This window comes from Ursus americanus, chromosome 5 (genome assembly GCF_024610735.1).
Source record: "Ursus americanus isolate L20-20 chromosome 5, mUrsAme1.1.p, whole genome shotgun sequence".
Classification (NCBI taxonomy): Eukaryota; Metazoa; Chordata; class Mammalia; order Carnivora; family Ursidae; genus Ursus; species Ursus americanus.
Genome location: NC_142131.1, coordinates 62,041,052 through 62,063,325, shown reverse-complemented (window position 1 = coordinate 62,063,325; position 22,274 = coordinate 62,041,052). Strand labels below are relative to the sequence as shown.

Sequence of the window (22,274 nt, the reverse complement as noted above, 5' to 3'; positions counted from 1 at the left end):
ATGTTAATAGGCCATGGCAGCTAATTGATATCTTAGGCAAAAGGCTAACATATAAAAAAATCCTTGGGGTGCCTGGGTGGCACAGTTGGTTGAGCAACTGACTCTTTTTTTTTTTTTTTTATGATATGTTAGTCACCATACAGTACATCCTTAGTTTTTGATGTAGTGTTCCATGATTCATTGTTTGTGTATAACACCCAGTGCTCCAGGCAATACGTGCCCTCCTTGATACCCATCACCGGGCTAGCCCATCCACCCACCCCCCTCCCCTCCGAAACCCTCAGTTTGTTTCCCAGAGTCCATAGTCTCTCATGGTTCATTACCCCTTCTGTTTACCCCCCCCTTCATTCTTCCCTTCCTTCTCCTACCAATCTCCCTGCTATTCCTTATGTTCCACAAATGAATGAAACCATATGATAATTGTCTTTCTCTGCTTGACTTATTTCACTTAGCATAATCTCCTCCAGTCCCGTCCATGTTGCTGCAAATGTTGGGTAATCGTTCTTTCTGATGGCTGAGTAATATTCCATTATGTATATGGACCACATCTTCTTTATCCATTCGTCTGTTGAAGGGCATCTTGGCTCCTTCCACAGTTTGGCCAATGTGGACATTGCTGCTATGAACATTGGGGTGCATGTGCCCCTTCTTTTCACTACATCTCTATCTTTGGGGTAAATACCCAGTAGTGCAATTGCTGGGTCATAGGGTAGCTCTATTTTTAACTTTTTGACGGACCTCCACACTGTTTTCCAAAGTGGCTGTACCAACTTGCATTCCCACCGACAGCGTAAGAGGGTTCCCCGTTCTCCTCATGCTCTCCAAAATTTGTTGTTTCTTGCCTTGTCAATTTTTGAGCAACTGACTCCTGATTTTGGGTCAGGTCCTGGTCTCAAGGTCCCAAGATCGAGGCCCACATTGGGCTCCTCCCTCAGCAGGGAGTCTGCTTGAGATTCTCTCTCCCTCTCCCTGCCCCTCCCGCTGTGCTCTCTCTCAAATAAATAGATAAATTTTTTTTAATTCCTTAAAAATGCAACAAAATATAAAGCATTCTTAATCCTCAGAAAATGTGTATTCCTAGTTGCTCCCTGATGAGAGGATGTGTATTAAAGACGTTTATTTTAAGCCAGTGAAGTAGGGAAAGCAGAGGAGAGTCACCAACTGTGGGAGCTCTGAGAAAGGAATTGATTTTTGACTGATGTAAAGAAGCACTCAATTCATCTATGTGTATCTAGTAAGTGGAACTTTGAAATCCTAAATATACACTGTAGTTGTCAACAGTGATCTTTTAAAGGTCTATGAAGTATTAGTGAAGTGAAATCATCACAGAAAATCATATGTTCAGAAGAAAAATAAAATGAGCCTAATTAAAAGGCATGGTGATTAAAATTTACATGTTCAATTCATAATTCTTCAATTATTTTCATGACAGTACTCTAACATCTGTGTATAAAAAAATTCCATTACAAACACAAGACACACAGGAGCCTCTATAGGCTCAAAAATAAAACAAAATTATGCACAACTGAGAAATCAGCAGCATGCTAATGACCATTTGTTTTATTCATTTGTGAGATGGGTAATTGGTGAAGTGAATACTGTCTACCATAATTTTTCATTAAAGAAACATTTTTCTTTTAAACTAGCAGCTTGTTTTAAATAGAGCTGAGCCAATGACAGGTTCTCAAAATGCATCAGTAAATGGGATCCAGCTCTAATTACCGATACAAAACAGTCAGAACTAGTCAACTCTTAACTCTTTCAGTATGTGGGTAGAAAATAGAGCAGGGACTGCACTTCAACCCTGTTTGTCATGGACATCTACCACATTCTTCATTCCCCATCATCTTTGGATGGCCTTTCTCTTTGGGAGGAAATGTCTGCTTTGTGATCATTACCTTCGCAGTGTGATGGTCAGAAGGAGTTGTCAGCCTCCTGTGCAGAGAGCGTGAAGGCACGTGACCTGGGCGCCACAGTCAGACACACCTGCTGAGCCTTCTACTCGGAAACGAGCCACGGAAACGGCCGGACGCAGGACGTGGGAGCAGGGACCGCGTTGGCTGCCCCGAGGTGGCGTGCTGGGTTCCTGGTGCCGAAGTCAATTAGGGCTTCTGGCCATGCGTGCCAGGCACGCTGACTGTCTGGTATGCGGCACCCAACAGAGGCACTGGGCACAGTTTCCGCACTCGTCTAGTTCCACGTCCGGTTTTGGAGGATTATTGCTAGAAGCTTAGCTTTGAGTCTCTTCCCCCCTCACCCCAGTGAATCTATTAACCTTCTGATATTCTTAAATACATCGCTTTTCTGATTCAACTAGTCAGAACAGAACCTATTGTTTACATCTAACTGCTAGGACTGAGATGCCATGGTAGCTCATAAATTGGGGGGAAATTTCAAAGTCTACCTGTTTCTTCGAGCTATTTGAATCTTTATTGGAAGAACTTAGGTTTCTGCTCCTAAACGGTGATGAAACTGAGCAGCAAAGTCTAAGAAGAGTTGCATGACCTGCGGAGATTGGGATTTGCTTCGTACCACCACCATTACTAGCTGTGGCTAAGTGACTTAACCTCTTTGATTCTGAATTGTATCACTTAAGGTAGATGATAATACCTAATAATTGTTAGGATTAAATTGGATCCTATTTATCAAGTATTAGTGCAAGGCTTCCTACTTCAAACTGACAAAGAACTTTGATTCCGCTTTTGCTAATGCCTCATAATGTTGGTGAAATTTCAGTTACAGAGAATCTAATCCACTCAAGCCACATTACGCAGAAAGGGATTTATTTTAGAGGACTGAATCACTTCCAGAATGTCTAGGAGGGCTGAAGAAATGGAGTCGAGGGTGAGCTTCTAGCAAAGCCCTAAAGCCACCCTCAGCATATGCTGCTCTCCTGGTTCCGACCAGGGAAGTGTAGACTCAGGAAGCTTTCTGCTCACCAGGAAGCTTTTACTCAAGCTGCTGGCTCTACCAGCTGTGTTATACTCAGGACGCTACCTGCTGAATCAGAAAATCATTATTCAATCTCCATCGAGCTAAAAATACGCTTACTCTGGCCTATTTTTGAACTCTATATAAACAGAACCATAAATTATATACTGTTTTGTGTCAACAATCCACCATGAGTTTGTGAGGTCCATTCATGCTGCTTTCTGCAGCAGTGGGACCATCTTTTTCATTGCTGCGTAGCTGGGTAAGGTTGGCAGAAGAACGTCTCCCTGAAATGTCAACATCCTAACACTAGAACCTGTGACAATGTTACAGCCCAAGGCAAAGGGAGACTGATTTGCACACGGAATGAGGTTGCTAATCAGCTGAATTTAATATGGGGAGAGTCTTCTGATTATCCAGGTGGGCTCGTGGTAATCACGAGGGTCCTTAAAAGTGGAAGAGGCGGAACCGGAGGTCAGAGCGAGCAGTCTGGGAAGGATTCGGCTGGCTTTGCTAGCCTTGGAGAGGAAGGAAATGAAAATGGATGAAATGCAGTCGTGAAAAGTGAGTGTCCTCTAGAAACTGGGAAACACAAGAAAACAGACGCTTCCTTAGAGCTTCCAGAAAGGAATACGGCCCTGTCGACCCTCGATTTTTCCCGTGGTATGGCCCGCATCGGACTTCTGGCCTACAAAACTGTAAGAGATCACATTTGTGTGGTTTTAAGCCACTGAATTTGTGGTAGTTTGTACTAGTTTGTGGTAATTTGTGATTTTATAGAAAACTAATAGGCAGGGGTTCTCATCTTCAGCCCCATTGACCTTTTGGATCAGATAATTGCCAGTACAGGCCGTGTCGTGTATTAGGTGTTACATGTTCGGTGTGTGTTAGCAGCAACCCAGGATTTCACTCACTAAATGCCATTAGCACGTCCAGTAGTTGTAATCAACGATGTCTTCCAGACATTCAAGATCACTCCCAGGTAAGAACCAATAGTGCACAGTATTTTACTTTATAAATATGCCACAATTCAGCCAATCTATTATTTGAAGATTTTTCGGATTGCTTCTTTGGGTACCATCTATATATGTGTTTTTGTTCATGTATGTGCAGCTGACTCTTGGATATATACTGAGAAGTGGAAGCACTTGGTCACAGAGGATGCCTTTTGTACCAATCTGCAATTCTCCATGCAATGTGTGAAAATTCCTGTTGCATCCCATTCCTGCTAATATTTAGCCCTGCCTGCCTTTGTAATGGTAGCCGTTTTCTAGTGAGTGCGCACAGCATCTTCCTGTGATTTAAATTTGCATTTCCATGCTATCTGCAAAAGTTACGCATCTTTTAAATATGTGTGTTCCCACCACGATAGCCTTGTTTATGAAGTGTCTAATCAAATCTTCGGCCTGGGATTTTTTCTCATTGTCTTTTTTCTTTTTTGATTTGCACAAGTTGTTTTTATGTTCAGATACATGCTCTTTTTTGGATATGAACTTACATTGACTGGGTGACTGACCCTAATTATCTCAGTGCAGTACAGTTGTTACCTAGTGGGGTGAGATTAAGTCTGGAATCCAGGTAAAACTCTGTAGTGCCTCTTAGGTAGGCATTTACCTTCACGTTTGTATTCTCAACACTGTGAGACTGCCCGAAATTCTCTTTTCCTTCGCAGAGGCTTTCCAGTATGATTGGGTAGCCTCTGTCTTGGTACAGTTGCCCCGAGGAGAAATGCCTTACAGTGTTGCGCTCTCATCTCTGTCCCTCCCTTCTCTTCCACATCTTGGTCACCCCACATCTAGTTTTCGTCCCTCTGGAACAGAGCGCCAAGCTCCGTCGGCATCTCTGCTTCTTATCTGTAGTTCTCCACCCCGTTTCCCTGCCCGCCTCCCCAGTATCCCCAACTGTAATTGTGACATACCTGGAGGGGAAAAGCAGTATTCAGGTCACTTTGTGATCTTGTTTCTCATGTTCAGGTTGCCGTGGGAACTCCCTAATACCTTCAAACACACAGTTTTGTATTTTGGAGCGGTTTTGTGTTTGGCTAACTCTTCTCAACAGGAGAGATGTTCTGCTGAATTCCTTCCTAGCTGGACGCATAAGTACCCCAGTGGAAGTTTAAGGCCCGAGGTCTCAGGTTCATTATAATCATCACAAATATCCTCCCTTTCATTTAGTATCCTGGTTCTCCACTGTAGTTTAGCCTTCCATAATACTAAACTGTTTCTGATGTTCGGCTATAGCAGCCTTTGTAGCCCGCGATAAGAGATTCTTTCAGGAAAATCATAGTCCTCTCAACCTCTGGCTGTGCCTCGTACGGAGAACAACAAACCGCGTTGGTTCTTCGCTCTCTTGTGTAGTATGGTTAGAAGCGGTGAGCCACCCACCACACTTGTGCTCTTCGTGCTCGAATGGTTCGTTGAAGCAGCTGCCAGGTCTACTGAAGAGTTAGCCTCATTTCACATGAAATGACCATACATGAAAATTAATTGTTTTCCCATGGTCTCCTATCATTTCATGTCCGTGCAGTCCTTTCCAGGTAACATGACTTGTCCCAGCACCCCGTTTCCTGGCGAGTTCTGTGAGCTGCACACAGAAGCTGTTACAGAGAAGTGTATCGTTTTCAGAAACAAGCACTCTCTGCTTTCACTTCAGAGAGAAAGGTTGACTATTCTTCCAGAATGGTGAAGAGAACCGAAGAAATGGAGTAGGCGAAACTTCTAGGGAAAATAGATCAAAGCAATACCTAAGACTGGCCATTAAAGCACCTGCCACATCTGCAGTGATCAGCGAGCTGCAGACGCTGACGTGGCCGCCCCCTCGGTATCTCCAGAGCCGTTCGCCTCTGCCGCGTCCTGGACCGTCAGACAACTGTCAAGCCTGGCTTCTCCCTCTCTTCATCACTTTTCAATCCAAGTCTTGTTAAGAGTACATCGAATTGGCAAAATCCCATTCAGTTCTGATACCTTCCCTGTGAGCCGAGGGATATGCGGCCTCAAGTTTCCAGCCCTTGCAGTTCAGGGAAGTATCTGAGAAGGAGCTGGAACTAATAACAACCAGTCTGCAGTGCGCACAGATCCACTCATGACCTATTTCCCGGGCCATAATTGTTCTTTTTTCACAGTATTTGGCCAGAATGTCTTGCTGACAGGCCCCTTGCACTGTGTGTCAATATTGAAGTGATGGTGTCCTCCAGACCTTCTCTCCTTGTTTTCTGCTTCTGAGAACAACCTCGGCCCAAACTAGAGGCCTGATGGGCAGCCTGGGTGTTATCCATTTTTATTTCATAATAGCTTTCCAGGCCTATTTTAACAAGCACCCGGTACTGGGGATTCTGTCTCCTTAATATTATGCGTTTCATCTTCTCCATTCTCTCTGCTACTTAATTCATTTGGACTTTTTCTTTCTTTCTTTGATTATTTTCATAGCCTTTTCATTGTTCTTTTTCTCTCCTCTCTTTCCACGTACTCGTCTCCAAGCAGAGCGCATTCTCCCCACTGCTGGTGGAGCTCTCTGTCGCTTTGCCCGGCCTAGTCAGGTATGCACCCTTCAGGATGCGTACGCAGCCACATAGAACGACTGATGGTTAGTTCATTCTGCATTTTTCTACTTCTTTCACTTTCATTTCTAATATTCCCTCTGCCTGTAAGTTCTTTTGCTCTCCATTCTTTTCTTAAATCCTGCCCATTCTTTAAAACTCTGTTCAGGGACACCTGGGTGGCTCAGTCGGTTAAGCGTCTACCTTCGGCTCCGGTCATGATCCCAGGGTCCTGGGATCGAGTCCCACATTAAGCTCCCTGCTCAGTGGGGAATCTGCTTCTCCTTCTCCCTCTGCCTCTCCCCCCCATGCTTTCTCTCTCTCTCTCAAATAAATAAATCTTTAAAAAGCAAAGAGATAAACAAAAATTCTGTTCATGTGACACTTATTCCATGAAGCCTTTCTAAACTTCGGCTTTAGACGTGCATGAACTATGACAGCCTCCCACAAGCTGTTCCACCATGAAGGCTTTAGTGGTCTGTTTCTTACCACTAGACTATCAGATCCTTGAGGGCAGGTATGCCGTCTAGTATACTTTGCTTGCCTAAAATGTAATGTTAGTAGCTGGAGTTGAGTAGTCAGATATATTTGTGGAAAAAAAAATAGTGATAAGAGTTGAAATCTTAGTAATATTTTGCAAGGCCTATAAATGAGATGATATTTTTGAGTGAATTGCAAGCTGGAATTTGATAATCTGTTTTCCACAATTAGTACGTTCTCAGTGTTGACAGCGAGCAGCAAACTTGACTAACCGGAGCCAGGAAGCTTTGTCTGAAAAAAAAAAAAAATCTCTGTTCAAGTGGGGTTCCAAATAATTTCTAGAAAATTAATGAATGCCATTTCTCATAAAATTAGAATTTCACTGTCATTAATAGGGCATAACCATGATGTTGAAATCTTCCAAAATGTATACATAGTGAGGAAAAAAACCACCCACAAATACAATAAACTATATTAGGATTAAATTCTCACATAGGTTACTAGGTTACTTTTTCCAAAGTATTAGAATTTTTTAAAAAATTAATTCTAGCATTGTAAGGTGAAGTAAAAAAAAAAAAGAAGTTTACCTTTACTGAATGTATTATGAAATAAAACCATATTCCTTTAAAAAATTTTTCAGGAGTAACACACCTCACTGCTCTGACACACTTATTCTGAACGTAATACAGTCTTTTGTATACAAAGACCACACTACTGCCCAGGGACCCATAGATCATGTAGTTTTCCTAAGGAGATAATAAGCATCCAGTTGTGGGTCTAAGTTGCACCAAACATAGTCCTGGAGTTCAAAACAAACAGCGTGCATTTTCAAAATGTCCAACTGCAATTACAGGTTTATCTCTGCCTTAGAAGTAGAGCAAAGCCAGGTTCTCACCAAGTTGTTTATCAAACTGTATTCAAAGGAACATTGATAAGATTTTAATAGGAGTTCTTGAAAATGGCAATATGGCAAATAAACTTGGGGTGCTGCGTTAAACAAATTTGAAAAGACTTGTTTTTGTCTTTGATTGTGTTTGATTTTTGTAAGACTTCTCAAAGTCTTCATATGATAAGAATTTTGTTGATTCTCAAAGTATTAGAATTTGCGGTGTCCCCAAATTTACCTGACCACAGAATTATCTCCGCTCTCAAATAGGCACACTTTTTCTTCTTCTCAAATAACTTGTGTACATTCTTCAGACCTCAATTAGGGAAATGCTATCCTAACAAAAAAATAGAAAATGAGAGTTGCCAGGAAATCTTGATGATAGCATTTTATTAAAGAAAAAAATTCAAAACACAAAATTGGACGCTGTGAATCAGAAAAAATTCTACAAAAATTTACCTTTGAAAAAAAATGAGTGATAAGAATAATGTCCTTCTACGGAGTCCCTTCTCTGAAAGAGAAACAATGGCTGGTTTCCAGGAAAGGTTTTTTCTTTTTTTGTTCAGCAGAATCCTACCTAAATTCTCAATAAATATTGTCAGAAATGAAGTCCTCCCCTTCGAAGTCATTTCTGTATTGAGTAGCTGGCTCGAATGGGAATAGCTCTCTTGAATCTCAACTAGTCAGGGGCAATGCTCCTGGCATGGCAACCTCGGAGAGGTTTGCTAAGTTCACTTGGAGTTTCAAAACTGCAGTACTGAATCTATAAATGAACCCATAAACAACTAGATGCCAACTAGATACCAAATTCTGCTTATGGTAACCCTAGTTCCTTTTTTGTTGAGATATTTATATATTCATATTAAATACACCATTTTTAAATGCACAATTCTGTGGTTTTTAGTGTATTTATTAACATTGTGCAAGTATCAACTAATTCCAGAACATTTCCATCACCATCCTGCAAAATACCTCCTGCCTGCTAACAGCCACTCCCAGTTCCCCCCATTTGCTCACAACCACTTTATGTATTTGCGTATTCTGGAACTTCATATGGATGAAATCATAGTAAGTGACCTTTTGTGTCTGGCTTCTTTCCCTTAGCTTAATGCTTCCGAGGTTTATCTCTCAGTCCTTTATTCTTTCTTATTTTTGAATAATATTCCATTGTATGAACATAACACATTTTGTTTATCCATTAACCCTTTAAGGGGCATTTGAGTTATTTCCACTTTTTCGGTTGCTGTGAATAATGCTGCTATGAACAAGTTTTTATAGACACATGTTTAGTGTACAAGTGCTTGGGTGAGCGTGTGTTTTCAGACCTCTTAGAAATGTACCTAAGAGAAATTGCTCGCTCATATAACTCAGTGTCTAACTTTTTGAGGAACCGCCGAAGACCTTTGCATAGAGGCAGCGCGGGCTTTTCCTCCCATCAGCAATGTAGGAAGATTCCAGTTGCGTCATATCCTCATCAACATTTGTTATTTTTCTAAAAATACAAAGAACTCTCATAATTCAACAATAAAAAGGCAAATAACCAATAAAAATGGGCAAATGATTTAAATCAGCTGTTCTCCAGATAAGATACATGCATGACTAATGAGTTCATGAAAGATGCTCACCATCACTAGTCATGAAGGAAATGGAAAGCAGAACCACCAGAACCACCGCATGTAGCCCTTTCGAGCTTGAACAGGACAATACCCTGTATTTTTTTTCTTATTTTTCTTGAAGAGATTCATAGTTAGCTCCAAGGCAACTAACTTCGCCAAGTACTGAAACGCCCGGTGGTCTTTGTCTTTCTTTGCTGTAGGCAGTGATATCCAGCTTGCCCATTTCATGATAAACCTTGCTCCGTTCTCTCTTTAGTGCAGTTTCTACTTAATGCACATTATCAGAGAGAGGGTCTATATTGTTCCCTGTATGTTTCCTGAATCCATGGTAACTTTTTGTCACCATGAAGGGATTAATTTTGTATTTTTAAGAGAACACTTCACCTTTCAAACAGTATTTGACTCCATGTTCTTTCTGACTATTGCCCGCACACCTTCACTATTGTTTTCAGGTATCCTAGCGTTTTATAGTTTAATCTTTGATCCAAGAAGACTTCATTCTTAAATGGGTCATAGTTCTTTTCAAAGAGTATTCAAGAGCCTCAATTTTAAAACACAGTTAAATATAACAATACAGCACTGGATAGAAGTACAAAGGTGATATTTTAGAGTGTATCAGACACGATATTAACATTTTGTATCTCAAATTCATGAAAATTATAAGATCGTCTTCACAATTATGGGTGTTTTTGAGAAGTGCTTCTAATATATGCACAACACTCGCACACAGACTTCACATGTTTCTAATGAAATACTGGCAGAAAACCCTTTAGAATAGGAAGTAGTGACCTACTTAGTTTTTTCCGAATGTTCTATCTTTGAGGCCAGAAATTTCACAGGTAAAATTTTCATTCAAAAGGTAATGGGAAGTACTTAGAAGAATCACTCTATGTTCATGTGAAAACCTTTTCTTCATGACAAGGCATAATAAGATCATTTTAATATATAAGCCTTGCTCTTTTTTTTGCACGCCAGTAAGAAAAATACTACATCATATAATTGCTTTAAAAGAGGTCATTAAAAGTGAGAAATATATCTTTGTACAACATTTCCACTTTTACAAAACTGCTTTATTTCCCAGTCCGGAAGAATTTGCTGAAGCGTGCACATAGATGCTGGAGAATAAATTATGAGAGACCATATTGGCAGTACTGACTTCAGACGCTTATGTTTCTCAGTGGAATTTTGATGAATGTCTTCAATGTATATTTATGCATATTAACAATGTTTGAATTCCTCCTTGACTATAGTACTGCCTCTGAAATATTGAGCTTTAAAGCAGACTTAGAAGGTTTCATTAACGGTGATGTTTTTCACCTAATCTCTGGGCATACACTTGCTGTTCCTCCTCGTCCGAGGTGGCTCTGCATATGCTAAGGAAAATGATGTAAACTCTAGCTCCCTACTTGCAAATATTCATAACTCCGGCAAGGTTGAAATGCATTTTCTCTTCCTCACTTGCATCTTATTTTCTTCGACAGTCATCTGCATTACATAACCTGTCTTGTTTCGGGGCACAAACTTTTCATTTTCCCGAGAATCATTTCACAAGGTAGGACCTGTGCCTCCTTAGGAACCAAGGCGTCCTGTGTGAGGTGGCCTTTGGTTTGTAATCCACTCTCGATCCACCAGTCAGTCAGTACTAGGCAGAAATCTGCAAGACCGGTATCCATGACTTGAACATTCAAAGGACTTCTAAGGCAAAATTTATTTATTTCATTAGAGGCTACATTTTGCTCTTATGTATTCCATCTCAACATGTGGTCCTCTATTAAGTATGCTGCCTTGCGATGATTTACATTTAAAAGGGCATGCAAAGTAATTTTAAAGATATTTTCATCTCCTCTCACTGCTAACAGATTTGAAAAATGAAATGTGTTTCCTCTATTACTGATTTTTATCGCTTTCCTTGTGGCAAATGCAAGTTCTTATCTCTTGACTTTTAATGCACATGTCAGCATGTTCCTGTTTCATTTGCTCTCTCATTGAGCAGAGAGCTAAAAACTGATGGCAAAATGTGCAGTGGGATTCCAGAACTGTCCACGAACTGCGAGTTCCTCTTCAGGGTAATCCGTAAGCATTAGACCAATTCTCCATGTTCACGTCAAGCCTGACCATACCCTGGATCTCTGGGGCTACAACACGCCTCTCATCCTTTGATCTTTCTGAAGGGCTTCTACAATACAAGAAGAGAAAAAACTGTAAGGACCAGTGGCCATGGACCACTATGGCAGCTATCTTCAAAATTTTCGCAACTTTCTGAAGATAGCCACTGAACCACTAACTCTATAACACTCTGTCCATGGAGATATCGATGGGATCCAAGCATCATGGCTTTCTGGGATCAGTGCTTTTTCCATGCCTTCTCACTCATATTTAAAAAGCAGGCACTTTTTCAAGGGAATTTTTAAGAAATGTAGGTTTAAAAAATTACATGCAAACAATGAATCATGGAACACTACATCAAAAACTAATGATGTACTGTATGGTGACTAACATGACATAATAAATAATAATAATACCATCAAGGAAAGAAAAAAAATTGGAAATCAATATCAGAAAAAATCAAAAGCATTGAAGTGAATAGATGAAAGAACACAGATTTTATGTTCTAATTCAACTATACTCGATAATATTTACTGAACTCTCATTGGGTATAAGGCCGTGTCTTAAGTGCTCTAAATGAATAACCTCATTCAGTCCTTACAACAAGCTAATGGAGGTAGATAATATTATCATCCCCATTTTATAGGTAATAAAAGCGATAAGGGGTAGCATGCCCAGGATCGTATGCTAATAAGTAGTACTGTGATTAAGATTAAAAATCTCTCTAAATTGACCCAGCTTCAAGCAGAAGACCCTGGGCTTCTTAGTTTAGCCTGTCTACTGAAACTAGATTCTAAGCCATCTTTGTAATTTGTTGAGTAGTTAATCTTCTCGAGGGATAATCTCAACTATGAACTTCAGGTTGCACATGATTATGAAATTTTGCATAATATCTACCCTCTTCAATACAAAATCATTGTCATAACAGCTGAAATAATGTAAACTGTAAAGGAACATAAAGCTGTTAAATTGTAAATATTCTTAAATGTGTGTGTGTGTAGAAACATCCATTTCTCATAAGAAACCTTTTTGGTAGGTATAAAACGTAGGTACATTTGGATAGGCAAAAATTATAGGAGAGTGAATGGACAGTAAATGAAAGAGAAAGGCATTTCTTCCCACTGGAAATGGGCAATATTTATGAAGAAAACCAATGTCTGTAAAAACACGATGAATAAATATTTTGTATACATTACATAATCTTGAATGTTGCAGCTGTAGAAATGGAGAATTATCTGAAAACAGCAACACAAGTAATAGTCATTCTTGAGCAGAGCATCTTGGGACAAGAAGAGGTGGCAGAAACATAAGAAATCCAAGCCAACCTGACAGATTAAAGAAGAGGAAACTCTCCCAGAATTCAACAAAGAGAATTATTAAAGCACTAACTTAGTATCCTAACTAAATTCGGCAAAGAAGAGTGAAAAGTTTATACTAGAAATTAGCTGTGTATGATGAGTGTCATTTAGGCATTTGTGCTAAGCTCATTGTGTAAAAAGATTGGTATAAGTATCTTCCCCAAAGTTAAAGGAACCAGCCCTCCAGGTATTCCGCTGTAGGTAAAAACCTGGATTTTATCACAATTAAGATTATCTGGCACTAGTACTAGAAATCTTGGGGATGCGGAACTTGGGTGACACCACTGAGGGGATGTGTGCCAGAAGTACTCCCTTGTGGCAGGCAGAAATGGACAAGAAAGACCACATTTCTGTGCCTTGCATTTCTGTGCCCTGCAGGTTGTAGCCTTCATGATGCTGGGGCTTGGAGTGGGTCGAGGAGAGAATCTGACCCACCTGCAGGGGCTGCGTATGAATCCATTGGTTGAACTCCTTTTCCATCTGCCTGCAGGAAGCGCTTTGGAAACAGCTTGCTCTGAATTCCTTCTTGTGTGTTGGGTTAGTACAGAAGAAACAGGCAAAGAGGTTAGGTTTAATGTCTTTGACACGCAAAAGGCAGTCCACTGTAGGAGGACGAAGATAATTGGTCTGCTGGACTCAAATTGAGGATCTGGAAGTCTAAGTCCCAAAGACAGATGGATCACTGATTACATGACCTTAGTACCATGCTGCTTTGAGGCCCTTCTAATCTGGAGGCATCGTGTGCCAGTCCTGTCCCCCAAGGACAAACTTCATCTGTACTATCGCCATCACCAAGGGCAGCCATGTGGAGAAGAGCTGCAGTGGATTGCTCAAAATTGAAAATGCTGACGGAAAGTTTGGCAGGGAAAGGAGCATGTGAAAGGGACCTATGGCTCTTAATCATGTTTACCCCAGGAAGAATAAAAAATGTTGAGACATTTCAAGATTGGTCAAAATCACAGAGCAATTGAAAAATACTGAAGATGCCAAGATTCCCTAGAATCTTCTACACCAGCTCAATTTCCAAGTAGCAAACACCAGAACGTAGTAGATGAAATCCAGAGGACCAGCAGTTTATAGGGGCTGATGGACAGCAATCTAGTTAGTACTCTCTGAGGCTTTCCTTTAAGATGGAGCACCAGTTTAAACCCAAAATATCCTGTAGGTCCAGTGTGGAATTAAATTTTGCTCCAAGGAGATAGGAATAATTAATAATATTAAAATGCAAGAAAATAAATAGGAAGAGGGTGTAATAGAAATTGATACTGAATTTTTCCTACATCTGTATTGTTTGGGTTTTTTTTTAAGATTTTATTTATTTATTTGACAGAGAGACAGCCAGAGAGAGAGAGAGAGAGAGAGAGAGAGGGAACACAAGCAGGGGGAGTGGGAGAGGAAGAGGCAGGCTCCCAGCAGAGGAGCCTGATGTGGGGCTCGATCCCAGAACGCCGGGATCACACCCTGAGCCGAAGGCAGATACTTAACGACCGAGCCACCCAGGCGCCCCCTGTATTGTTTTTTACTCAAGATGAGAATCTGTTTGAAAAATCCTGTAAGAGTGCTACCAAAAATTTAAAAAGTTAATAAAAACATGTAAAACCAGGAAATAACTGAATCAGGTAACCTTCTGTAACAATATACTATCATCATAAGACTCATTTTTATTAGGAGACGTTATACCAGGGGATGCTGGTATACAACATTCTTTCTCTGGTAAATAAAGCAGACTCATTCAGGGTCACTGCTAGTCCAGAAGCATCTTTTGTGATAATAAAACAATACCCGCTCGGGGCAATACAGCTTTGTGAACATTCAGCATGGAGAGCGGGCTGTGTCTTTGGGCTAATTAAAAACTGCAGCTGTCCCTGTGGGTGAATGCGGCCCCGTGATGGGCTCCTATTGGCAAGGGAGCTGCAAACTGGATTTTCGCTCCTGCTTGCTCCCTTGGTAAGGTGCTGTTGTGCAGTGAACTTCCTGCACAACCATATGTACAATGATGCCTGTACTTTGATAATCACATTTTTATAAACAAAAGTACAGGAAGTACATGTATGAAAACTGGAAAGCTATGTTAGCCTTTGAACAGAGTACTGCTATCTCTGGATTGTGGAATTGTGTTATTTTTATGCATTTTTAAATTATCTGTAATTTATAAACGATTCACAACAAACCAGTATCATTACTGAAATAAGAAAAATAATAGTAAAAACTATTAATTTTCAAATCCCTTCTCATTTGGAGACTTTTCTCTCATACCATTATTTTTGTCATTTGTCTTCACTTTCTATTACTGTCTGTTGTTCCAGTTGTTATATTTTAAGTGAATTGTGATAGGCGGCGTTTGTCTGGCTTTGTTTAGTCACTGGCACTAGATATTTCTTCAAGTACTGGGGTGTGGAGGAAAGCAGACTTCGAATCGTGGGTCTAACACTTTCTAATTTGGTCATCTTGGTCATTTATTCTAAATCTCTAATTCCTCATCTTTAAAATGTAATATTAAGTAGTAAGAGTACTAAAAGGGATAACGGTTAATGCACATAATACAGCTATGCATAAGAGGTTTTAATAAATTATAGTTACTATTACGTCTGAATTTCTTCAAAACTGATTATGCTCTGAGTAAGAATATTAAAGTCTCCAACAGCTCCTGGTGGCACTGACTGGTCATTCATCTTAGGTGAAACTGCACTTGAAGTAATTCCTAAAATACCTTGGTGTCAAGTAATCGATTTCATTTCTCCTGACTCTATGTAGCTGAATTTCTTGAGGGTTGGGATGAGAATCAGCTGAACTATTGAAAACAGGAAAGAAGTGTTTGTCTAAAGCATTGATAAGCGTGAGCTGATATTAATAGCAGGGATAGTTTTGCTAAGTGGCGATTCCACAGAGAGGCAGCAGAAGCAGGAAGTAGAGGGGGTAGATGGGAGGTAGAGAGATGCCGGCTGAGACAGCCTGTGCTACCTACCGGACACCTAGGTGAGAAGAAGGAGTCAACCCCTGGTCTCTGGGTTGTTAGTGCACTTGGAAAACAGCTCAGAAAACAGCTGAGAAATAACCTTGTAGAAAGAGTCAAAGGTCTGGTTTCTAGAGCCAATTCCACAATTTCTAACTTCGCCATCTTTGGCTAGTCTCAAACTTCCAGATTGCCAGTGTTATTTCTAAAATTTGAAAAAAAAAATTATTCGAATTGACTGAGGATCAAGAGAGACATGTTTACAGAATGCATTTTTAAACATTTTGCTTATGTGTGAGTTAGTATTACTTAGAGTCACATTGGCAGTCTTCCTCTCCCTTTGACGGAGGCTTCCCGGGTGCTATGCACCAAGAGGAGTACAACCAAGCCCAAAGTTGCAGGGCATTTGCTAGGATGTTTATGCATTCATTGATAAAAAGAATGTTTATTCACTACTTACTGTGTGCCGGAAACACAGAGTAGGTAGTGATACAGTGTAGGCCTACAGTGGTAAATAAGCCAAGATAATATCATTCCTCATCACTACAAACTATCCTATGTAAATTCTAAGAAGGGACTTGTAGGCTGCTGTGAGATGGGGCATGGGATCTGGCCAGTTAGTTCTCAAGGAAGAGACCTGTGATGTGAGAGCCGAATGACAAAGGGATGTTAACCAAAGAGAAAGAGAGAGAGTCTTCTAACAGGGAAGAGTGTACAAAGGCCCCTGAAATCAGGGGAGCTTGTATATTGCAGGAACTGGAAGAAGGTCAGTGAGGTTGAAACATGGAGGCAAAAAGAATGAGCTAAGACTGAGATGTCTGAGTCTATGTAGCCATGCAATAGCTTGAGGCAGAATGAAGTAACCATATATTCAGTTGGATAAGGCTAGTGGCATTGGCGTATGAGAGAAGGACATAGAGAAAATATATTTAGTTAAATCAATGGATTTACTGAGCATTAGATATATATGGGTAATAGAGTTGGGGGCATAATACATATTTTCCAATTCTCTGCCTATGTATTTTGATGGATAATGGTCCCATTTACTGGATGCCAGATTTGGGGGAAAGATCATGACTTCAATTTAGGCATGATGAGTTCAAAGCGATCTTGAGATATCCGAGGGGATGTGCGAAGTAGGTTAATGGAAATTCAGGTCTGGCATTCAGAAGAAGAGATCTGGGCTCAAGCACAATTTGATCCTTACCCAAGAATACAGGGGTTAGAAGCCGTGGGCATAAAGATGGAATTACATAAGATAAAGAATACAATTAAAAAGGAAGAACACTTGTACCAAGCCTAAGACAAAACTGACTGCTATGTGAGCTATGTGGACCTTGCTTAATCTGCTACATAATTTAAATGATCTCTGAAGAACAAATGTCCATAAGTTGTATAGTGGGATGCCAACCAGTCCCTGACTCAATTTTCAGAAGCAAATTGTGTCAATTATACTTCTTTTATAGCTTGGAGATACTCATGCTATGATCATGGCATGTTTTTTAGACAATCTATTTTGTTGTTATTTGTTACCACCTTAGATTATTAAAAAGAAATGTGGCCTGTTTTAGAGCAAATCACTTACTAAAATCATGCCTTGGTGCCAGAAATACCATTTAGAAAAATAAATGGGAAAGAATGCAAGATTCTTTGATGTAAAAACTTAGGAAATAGTATAACAATTAGACAACCCTCTGAATGCGTTTCTAAGGTTAAAAATGGAATCTCACAACTCATTACAAACTTTCTAACCATTAGCATTGGAAACCATTTCAATAAATTGGTTCTAACATTGCCTAACTCACTATTCAAGTTTCACTCGGTTCATCTCACTGCCATTCTTTCATCTGCCATAAAAAAAAGTCATTACAAGGGAGACCATGAGAACCTGATGTAGAAATGACAATTTCAGCCTGCTTGGGTCCATGATCAACCACACCCTTTCATTGGCCCAGCCAGGACCAGTAAGATAGCAAGCAATAAATGTCTATTAAACTGGGCCATTTTAAATTTGGGTTAACTTGTTATTGAAAATTAATCCTACCTTAATCCTGAGTGAGAGTGTTCATTTGTTGATCTTTTCAATGTAAGTTACATAATCCTGGTGAACCATCAAGAGAGATGACTCGTCAAGTTCAGTTCAGCCTAATTCCAAAGGAAAGGTTGTTAAAAAAACCAAAGGAGCTGAGCAGTCATTTAGATCAACCAGTGAGACAGTTGCAGTGAATTAATACTCTAAAGAAAGGTATATTTATCGTGACATTAAGGATACGGTTTTGGAATATTTTGTCAAGAAATATTTCATGGAGATCCTGGTAATCCAAGGGATAGCGTAGCATTCATGTTACTACTATCTGTTTACGTACTTTTCTGCTGTTTGATCGATGGATTAATCAATGATACATGTAGAAAGTTAGGTTCTTTCCCTCCGGCTTCAGCTAGGTGAGGTTTTTGTATGATTCTAATGACAAGGGCACACCAAGTACACCAAGTGATAGAGCAAAAACCAACCTCTTAATCTATAATTGCTGACATTGGTAGATAATAGATAGTTGCTATTTATCATGAAATGTAAGTATTTATAAGTTTTATCATCCTAAAAATTTGAAAAAATATAAAAAGTGCCAAAATTGCAAAAATATGCATAATACTAAAATCAGCTGGAGAAAAAAATAGAGATCTTCTTAGAGATCTTAGAAGTATCATCAAGCATTTGTATGAGATGAAAATATAACCCTACAACCACAAAAACAAAGAATATTAGAACAATGGAAAGGAAAACAGTGAGATAGTATCAGATGTGAATAACAGGCATTAATTACGTTGTAGGAGCAGAACATTATAAACAACACAGAATTAAAAAAAAAAAAAGAAAACCTAGACATTATAATGCAAAATATATGGGATAGAGAGTTAAGCCCATTTAAAAATAAGATTTTTAGTAACTGCAAAATTGTCCTGGAGATAGATGTATATAGTTTGGTGGGCATATTATGCAGCAAGTTATTTGGAGACCAATATAGAAAGAATACCTCAGCAGTGGGCAAAAAGAGAAGTTATTTGTGGATGATACCAGTCCCCCTCTGCCAAAAAGGCTAATCTTATTTCTAAAATGCTTCATTTTGACAATATAATATTTACTTTTTAAACAAATAGTGAAAATAGGAATAAGAGGCTATGGAGTTTAGAATAGTAGTTGGGGAAAAAGGTGAAAATAGAGCTACCCTATGACCCAGCAATTGCACCACTGTGTATTTACCCCAAAGATACAAATGTAGTGATCCGAAGGGGCACCTGCACCCCAATGTTTATAGCAGCAGTGTTCACAATAGCCAAACTGTGGGAAGAGCCAAAATGTCCATCAACAGATGAATGGATAAAGAAGATGTGGTAAATATACACAATGGAATATTACTCAGGCATCAAAAAATTGAAATCTTTCCATTTGCAATGACGTGAATGGAACTAGAGGGTATTATGCTAACTGAAATAAGTCAATCAGAGAAAGACAATTATCATATCTCACTCATATGTAGAATTTAAGAAACAAAACAGGATCATTGGGGAGGGGAGAGAAAAACAAAACAAGACAAAATCAGAGGAGGAGACAGACTATAAGAAACTCAGCTATAGGAAACAAACTGAAGTTGCCGGAGGGGAGGGAGAGGATGGGGTATTTGGGTGATGGGCATTAAGGAGGGCACGTGATATAATGAGCACTGGGTGTTATATAAGACTGATGAATCATAGACCTGTACCTCTGAAACTAATAATACACTATATGTTAATCAATTAAATTTAACAAAAAAAAGAATAGTAGTTGGGGAAAAAAGAGAAAAAGCAGGCTCATTATTTATTGATATTAACCAATAAAATTCTCTGACATACACATCCTTTAAAAACCCACCCTTAGGAAAGAATGATTTTAAATGGAGGTTGATGTTCTTTCTGATACACAAACCAAAAAACAAGCAAGGACACATAAGGCCAAAAATATTTGTAATCATCAATATATATTCTTTCACTAGATATTGATTAAAAAGTATCTTTGGATTTTGAAAAGTAAATATAGGTTACAAAGTTAATTTGGACTTTACCTTAATGAGAAATAGAGATCTGAATGTTCCAAAGTCAGGAACTATTATAACTCTAATACTGGCTAACATTTATGAAGGGGTTTGGGTCAGGCACTGTGCCAAGGATTTTACATGCTTTCGCAGCAACTATAATTAGACCAGATTTCTACAGGTGAAGAATCTGAACATAGACGTTGTAACCCAGTGACCCAAGGTTGCTCAGAAATGGAGGCTGTTTTCAAATTGAACAGTCGGATGCCAGAGCCCACAGGATTCCCCTCTGGGCTGAATTTGGTGAAACTAAGAAGAAAGAGACCGGAAACGCAGCTTAGAGCCCTACAGCACTGAACTGCTTAGACCTATGTCAGAAAATGTCTGGCTCCAATTGTATTGTATTTTATTTTTTTGAGTTTGAAATGCATAGAGCAGGAAATTCAGAAGTACTAATCATAACGCTAACACAGTGGCTGCATATACAGGACAGGCAGGCTTGAGGAAATTCGTAAGTTAGCTGTCGTTTGCCGCCAAAGAACGTGGAGCCACCGTATCCATAAAGAGAAAGACAGACCTGCTTTCCCATGACATCCAGAAGGAATTGTCTCACAAATCATCATATCTAGTACTAATCAAACAACAGCAACAATGACAAAAATAACAAACCCCAAGTAGGATTTTCGTGAAACAGTTTTAGGGAGACAGAGGAGGGAGTTAGCATCTCATGGTTCAGAATCAAGTTCTCAACAATCACTTAACCATCTATCTCTACTCTTTTCCTAAGACCCCTGCCAGCGTTCTAGCAAGCTCTCAGTGTCTCTCCTTGCCTTCTCTTTCAGCTCTTTTCAGGACCCCTCTCACCTGTTTCTGCTTCTTCCCTGAACTCTGCATCTTCCCCTGAGTGTTTCTCTTTGCCTATCTTCTGTGGCACAATGCGTCCCTCTCCAGGATCCACAGTTTTGTAAGTTCATCTATCATCTTGCTCAACAAAAAGCATCTCACAACTGACTCATTTAAGGAGGTTTGGGGTGGTGGGGAGGATACGTCACTACTAATAATTTACCGTATTTTCTCTAGTCACACTTGGGACTTCCAGGATCTGAATGGATACACGTCACCTCTGCTTACTCTATTTCTCGTGCATTTTGTTTCATTCACACTGGCCTCTGTGCTGCCCCTTGGACGTGCCAAGCACACCTTTGTTTGGTTTTCTCTCTCCGAAATGTTTTCTCTGAAATGTTTCCCATGTGGTTTACCTTCTCACCTTCTTCCTCTTTCATCAAGAGTGATCTTCCCAGTGAGACCCCAAATTTCAATCTCTGACATTTCCTCCCACCTTTCTTCGTAGCACTTAGCCCTCTCTCACATAGTATATGTTTTACTTATTTGCCTATTTCATATCCATTTCCCCTTTAGAATATAAAGCATAGGACAGTAGGAACTTCTGTCTTCCTTTTTTACACTATCTTTTGAGCAAAGAATAGGACCTGACGTGTAGTCAGAACTCATTACATATTTGCGGTCGAAAAAATTGTATCTAAGTGCCAACACATTGGTGATAGATGAAGTTTTCAACTAATGACTGATGGACTCACTGAAGAAATGAATTAACTTGTATGGAATCAGAAATTTTAAGAATTCAGAGAATTGAAGTGAGTAGAATTTGAGAGTTGAGAGATCATTTGCTTCAACCTTCCAGTTTCACAGATAGGGAGACTGGGGCCCAGATCATAGGGATTTATAGATCCAGTGACTCTCCCACAAGTGAGAAATAAGGTCGCAATGATAATCTAGTCGTCTAACCACTAAGTCCGGTGGTCTGTCACATGTGGAGATAAATTTTAGTAGAAGAATTAAATATATTTCATATTATTCTAAAGTTTAATTTATATACAGATATTGATCAGAGTATTCGAATAAACCTCCCCAAATCTTAGGTTAGTGTCACTGTCATTCTCAGGGCTTAAGCCTAGGTAGCTTCTGGCTTTAGGCTGGTTTATTGTCAAAGCCCCTGCAACTTGTCTTTCAGCTGCTGGATATTACTTCTCACTGTATAAGCCACGGGTGATCTTTTTAATTTCACTAAGCTGCTGAAGCTAATAAAAGTAAAGGTCTTTTTGCCTCTGGAGCAGTCCTGTTGATACAGAAATGCCTTTCCTATGTTCTCTTGCACTAAATCCTCTTGTTTCTTAATTATCCAGAGGATGGAAAACCAAAAGAAAAGAGCATTGTGCCCAGCCCCTACTGGAACAGGGGGAAATAGTTTCCAAACTATTTCTACTTTTAAAATAGATTTAATAAGTTAAAGAAAAAATCTCTTTAGCTTCAATCTTCCTACG

The 22,274-nt window shown here is 39.6% G+C and overlaps 1 long non-coding RNA gene across 1 annotated transcript in view; it reads right to left on the bottom strand.

The window, feature by feature from the left end:
• Positions 1 to 8,721: 8,721 nt before the first annotated feature.
• Positions 8,722 to 22,274, bottom strand: part of LOC148110131 (uncharacterized) — a 43,917-nt gene continuing 30,364 nt past the window's right edge. Inside the window, exons 4-5 of the long non-coding RNA XR_015724581.1 lie at positions 17,910 to 18,010; positions 8,722 to 11,624 (exon numbers count right to left, since the gene is read on the bottom strand). This is a non-coding gene — a long non-coding RNA (uncharacterized LOC148110131). The remainder of the gene's footprint in view (positions 11,625 to 17,909; positions 18,011 to 22,274) is intronic.